Below are 6,552 nucleotides of genomic sequence, written 5' to 3'. Positions count from 1 at the left end.
AGATCGGCGTCCCCGTCGCTCACGCCACAATCCAGCGTTTAAATATCTGGTAAAGTGTTCAGGACGCGTCTGCGGTCCTCCACGGGTCTCCTGTCCTCCACGGGTCTCCTGTCCTCCACGGGTCTCCTGTCCTCCACGGGTCTCCTGTCCCCAGTGAAACTCTACTTCTAACCAGGGAAGTCACTTCTGAAACTGACTGGGGCTCATGAGCCAGGAAACGAGACGCTTTTCACTCCCGTCCAGCCGACTTGGCAGCGTGAGCCAGTATTGGACGTTCCCAGGCGGAGCCGATCGCTCCATTGATCGGCTGCCATTGATCGGCTGCCATCGTTCAGCGGCGTATTGAAGGAAGGAAAAGTCATTGAAGAGAGTCTGAAAGCCGATGAAGCACTTTCATGTTTCAGGAAACGTTCTGAACCAAAGCTGGACGGTTTCCTTCCTTCATAGACGGCAGTTTTCCACGAATGCTCAAATTAATCCACTAATAGAACAGATTAGAGATACTTTATCAATCCCGAGGAGAATAATAATAATGGCTTGGATTTATATAGCACTTTTTTCACGCTGACTCAAAGCGCGTACAGAGACCGTCATTCATTCAGACCAGTGATGGTTGTATGTATGTGTTGTAGCCACAGCTGCCCTGGGGCATGCTGACGGAGACACCACTCATGCGAGGCAATGTTGGTAAAGTGACTTGCCCAAGGACACAACGACAATGACTGTTTAATAGAGTGGGATTCGAACTGCCAACCCTCCGGGTATTGGACGACTCTACCGCTGAGCCACACAGAATGAATATCAGAGAAGTTAAACGGTGGAGACTTTCAGACTCGGAGGTGAAGGAAAGACTCACATTGGCCTCGTTCAGGACTTCAACTCACTATGATGGCTCACTATGAGCTCTGAGCCCAGCGGTGGACGCCGTCACATCCACTCCTCAACACACACAGTTACCTGACACACACACACACACACACACACACACACACACACACACACACACACACACACACACACACACACACACACACACACACACACACACACACACACACACTCCAGCCTGACACACACACACACACACACACACACACACACACACACACACACACACACACACACACACACACACACACACACACCAGCATCTGGTCTCTGGCACACTAACAACATTTCTGTGTTTCGACACACAATGTAATCTGGATTAAACATACGTCTCCTCTGCTCCTTGTGAATAATTCATCCTGGGACTCCACCTCAACAATTATGTGTTAATCCATTAATCAACACGGCTGATTGGCTCAGTTAATTGGACGAAGCTTCATACCACACAGAACCCCCCCCCCCCCCCCCCCCCCCCAGCTCTTGTTCCTCTGACAGAGCTGCAGACACACACCTACACACACTACAAGGGATGAGGCTTTCGGCCACAGATGTATAGAAGAGTTGTGATGAAACACTTTGTAGTAAAACATCACAAATGAAAAAATAAAAACACCACCTAGTGGCCCAACATGACAACTACATTGTTTTTAGCGTTTCTTCCGTTGGCGTGTAAATGGACATCGTTTTCAGAACGTCGCCTGGAAACGCAAAACTGTTGTGAAACGTAAAATCGGTGCGTTTTCCACTTGGCGGTGGCGACGCGCTTGTCAAACTGCTTCTCTGCTTCCAGAAGATCAACGCTGACGACAAGATGTTCTCTCGCTCCCTCATCCCTCCCACCCACTGACCGGAAAAAACGACAAAAACAGAATCCGTGTTTTGTTTTTGTTTTTTTTTACTTCGTCTGTAAACACAGAATCCGTCGTAGAAGAAGAAACTCTTCAGGCGCTCAGTTTGTGTTCTTTCTCTTTTCTCTCTGACCGATGTGTTACGTCGTTTGAAGCGTTGACTCTGAGCTGCTCTCGCTCTCTCTCCGCAGGGGGCGACCTGTCCAGACGCTGAGCTGTGTGTGTGTGTGTGTGTGTGTGTGTGTGTGTGTGTGTGTGTGTGTGTGTGTGAACGACGGCGCTGGGAGGAAGGCTGCTGATGGACTCTGTCAGAGTCTCATCATCACATGACTGACCCTCAACCTCACAACTCCTCCTTCAGCCGCCACCTTCTTCTTCTACGCTGCTTTTACCGACCGAAGGACCGATTATATAGAGTCTGACTGAGTCCATGAGCAAACATCCTTCACTGCACACTCACGGAGTCACGTGAACACAAGCAGCCCTGTTTAGGATGAATTCACCAGTAAAGTAGCTTCATGTACTTCAGAACCAATACGTACATGTCGTGTACTTTTCTTTTGTAATGTTTTATCACAAAGTGTTTTATCGCATTTCTTCTACACGTCTGTAGCAGAAGGTCTCATCTCCTGGTAAACTTTTCAAAATAAAAGTTTAAACAACAGAATAGGTTGGATTTCATGGATACCCCCTGTGGAAACAACGTAGTATTACACATATAATTGATTTCTATCAATAGTGAAAAGCATGTTGTATTTGTTTTCTTGTGTTTACAACATTAAAGATGATCGTTTTATGTACCAGAGCTAATTGGTTAGTTTAAGAACAGACTGAGGCTCCATATTCTAGACATCCGTTCAAGTGTCAACGCAACGTTTTTTATCTTTTCTTTCAGAAAATGTGCATTTTTACACAACAACATTTTGAAAACAATGTCAGTTTCCATGGAAATGGACAAACTTGGCATGCGGGCGCTCTTGGTTGTTTTAGTAATAAAACCACACACACACACACACACACACACACACACACACACACACACACACACACACACACACACACACACACACACACACACACACACACACACACACACACACACACACACACACACACACACACACACACACAGCAGAGAACGATGAGCTCTAAACATGAACACTGGGAAAACATGGACATTCCAGTGGACAGACCACCAAGTTGGATTGTTATTATTATGACTGTCAAAATAAAACTACCAAGTTGGATTGTTATTACGGTGACTGTCAAAATAAACTACCAAGTTGGATTGTTATTACGGTGACTGTCAAAATAAAACCACCAAGTTGGATTGTTAATATGGTGACTGTCAAAGTAAAACCACCAAGTTGGATTGTTATTACGGTGACTGTCAAAATAAAATTACCAAGTTGGATTGTTCTTACGGTGAGTGTCAAAATAAAACTACCAAGTTGGATTGTTATTACAGTGACTGTCAAAATAAAACTACCAAGTCCAGGAGAACATGGACTGGGAGTCATAACACCATGGAGGAAACTTTGTTCTGGATTGTCTCTACTGAGACAGAACTACTAGTTACTACGACCGTCAGGACGAGGGACAGTAGCAGCATTTCAGCTGTGTACATGGTGACGGAGCACGGGCGTTTTCAAAAAGTTCCACTTTGGGAGCCATTTTCAGAAATTTGCGTTTTCAGTGTCTCCGAACAACGTCGTCACAGAAACAGACAAATAAAATGCATCTTCCTCCAGTGAACTGAGGGAACGTTTTAAAAGTATTTAGTCGCAAATGCACAGTTGTCAGGTGCATTGACAACTTGTTGAGGCTGGAGTCAAATTACAGAGTGTATGTTGCTGAAGGTTTTGCACACTTATTGGAAGAGAAGAGTAAATTAGATTCTCAAAGTTTTATAAGAAAATTGAAAATGATCATAACAAACACCTTTCAAATGAACATGAATCCTCTTGTCCCTGCTTGTTGCTTCCAGACTTTCGGAGACATCAGACGCCCGTCGAGACGAGACGGGAAACTGAAATGTCCCCGTCTGACAGGAAGCCGACACGTCTGATGACGCAGATTAATTTGAGCCCATGTCGCTTTTAATGGAAGTGTCACTGCTCAGCCTGCGGCTTCCCTTCATGTTTTCATTACTCTGCAAGGTCTAAAAACTACTTCATCAACTTCGGTTGAGTTTTCATTCTGCATGTACAGATACTACTTCTGTAAAGTACGAGCGCTAACCCTTAGCTCCTCGCCGATACCGAGTACGGATGCTATAAAACCTAAGTTATACAAAATATGCAAACAGTATTTAAAGTCTGGGCATTGCTGTGAACGACGTCCACACAGTCTTACCGTCTACTGTACACATTGTACTGCGGACTGGTATCGGTATCTGTATCGGTGCAGTTTGAGAAGGACAGGTCTGGATGAGAAGACTGACTTCCTCCTCCTCCTCCTCCTCCTCCTCCTCCTCCTCTCTCTGTTCCTGACTAAATAAGGGAGTTGTGAGGGAAGTCTGACCTGCAGCCTTGTTCCAGCAGCTGTAGTAAACACTGCTGAAAGTAATAAGAGCAGAGGCGGATGCATTTTTAATTCATAGCGGAGCGTCACGCGGTGATGGATGGTTCCACGGGCCTCGTTCAGACATCCAGGCCAACATTCATCAAGTCGGCTGCGATCATTAAAACACTGATTGCTGCAGAAAAAGAAAAAAGACAGAGAGAGAGAACGCATTCACGGAGCCGTTGCGGGTCAGAGTGATGAATGTGAGCCGGGAGCCGCGCCGTGGCTCCGGGCCTGGATTCAACAGAGTCCAGAACCAGGAGGTTTTACTCAGAGCCTGTTAGCAGCTGACGGAGGTGGATAAATCTCGTTGCAGTGCACTTAGAGGGAACAGCAGACGGTCTGTGATGCCTTCAGGTGCACTCAGAAACTTACCGATGCAGTCCGAGGCCCTGCGGAGCCATTATGGGACTGAAGACACTGTTAGATAAGAGTCCTGGTTTCATCGTCCCGGTTCTCATGGCTCATCAGTGTGGAGGCACACTGGGGATGGATGGAAGTTGAATTGCTGAAAATGGTCCTGATTAACGTCTCTCCTGTTCTTTTTGAGATTCTGATTTCAGGCTCTTTAACTTTCTCCTCCTAGAGTCTGATTGCCGCCGCCTGGCCTGATGTGTTTCACCTGATGTGTTTCACCTGTTGTGTTTCACCTGTTGTGTTTCACCTGATGTGTTTCACCTGATGTGTTTCACCTGATATGTTTCACCTGATGTGTTTCACCTGTTGTGTTTCACCTGATGTGTTTCACCTGTTGTGTTTCACCTGATGTGTTTCACCTGATATGTTTCACCTGTTGTGTTTCACCTGTTGTGTTTCACCTGATATGTTTCACCTGATGTGTTTCACCTGTTGTGTTTCACCTGATGTGTTTCACCTGATGTGTTTCGCCTGATGTGAGGTCTTCGTCACCCGCTGACTTTGGCTCATTTTCGGCGTCTCCTCTGTGTTCTGCTAGTCGGTCCGTCCCAGGTCTTTGTGGAAAATCTCCAGTGGCTGTTTGTGTTCTACATTCGTTGGACTTTCCAGTGAGTCTTTGTGTGTGAATGTATGAATTTGACGAGCTATGTTAAGCGCTTTGGGGCTGTCGTCAGCAGAAAGGCGCTATATAAGTAAGTCCATTTATCCTTTATTTATTTATGTGTTTTCCTGGTGATCTCGTGGACGATGGTGTCCTCCCCCAAGACAACCCCAATAGAAATGATGATGTGAAATCCTGAATAGAACTTATTAAAACATAGTATTGAAACAAAATATAAATACTCAATTGTAGATTTGAAAGTACTCAAACAAAGTCAAAATATCCAGAATACTTATATACAGAATAGAACTAGATTAGGTATTTATTTTTATTTTTGTCTCACTGCAGACAGAGGACAGGTGATGTGATGGCAAAAAATAAATAAATATATATATATATATACAAACATATGCAAAAAGTATGCAATGTAAAATGATGGAGACACAATATAACCAATTACTTCCATAAGTACTGAATATAAGATAATATATATCTGATTGAAATTACAGCTCAGTCAAATTGTTCAAAGATAAGTCTAATTAAAATAAGTTTGAATAAGAAAAATCTATGTTAAATTTAGTTGACATAACCAATACATTTTATTTATCATCTACATATTAAATGTTTTGAAGGAATACAATATGAATACTTTGTTACTCACAGAGGAAGTTTCTTTACAGCGTTGCTCGACACAGAAAAGAACAGAATAAAGTTAAAATGTCGATAACGAATAATAAATATTAATACACAGGGCTAAGCAGGGAAGAATAGAGAATGAATTAAAGTGAAAAAACAGAACTGACACTATTTACATGGAGGAGTTATAGTTAGGTGTCATTCTGGCCTTTGTTCCGCTTTAGATTTTAAATCATTTGTGTTTGTTTTTATTCAATCAAAAGAAGAGCTGAACACGAAACATCCGACGCGCCCTGAAGGCATCACGACGGAAGGGGGGAACCCCGACGCTGTGACGTCAGAGCAGAATCCCCTCCAGTGGTGAGTGTGCGGGTGCGGTGTGTGTGTGTGTGAGAGAGAGAGAGAGAGAGAGAGAGAGAGAGAGAGAGAGAGAGAGAGAGAGAGAGAGAGAGAAAGAGAGAGAGAGAGGTGATGCAGCACCTGCAGCCACGTGATTAATTATCAATACTTTACATTCAATCTATCATGTATCCTGATATGAGGGTCAGTTTAACAGCTGCAGGGGGCCTTGTTGCCTTGTTGCCCTGTTTGGAGCCT

The 6,552-nt window shown here is 44.2% G+C and overlaps 1 protein-coding gene across 1 annotated transcript in view; it reads left to right on the top strand.

Moving 5' to 3' along the window:
- The window catches only part of sspo (SCO-spondin), a gene marked incomplete at both ends in the record, with an annotated part of 82,517 nt that overhangs the window by 75,627 nt on the left and 338 nt on the right, over positions 1-6,552 (top strand). The window lies entirely within an intron of this gene.

The sequence above is a fragment of the Lipophrys pholis genome, assembly GCF_963383615.2.
Source record: "Lipophrys pholis genome assembly, chromosome: 20".
NCBI lineage: Eukaryota > Metazoa > Chordata > Actinopteri > Blenniiformes > Blenniidae > Lipophrys > Lipophrys pholis.
Note: the sequence above shows the minus strand (reverse complement) of the source record. Positions and strands in the feature narration are given on the sequence as shown.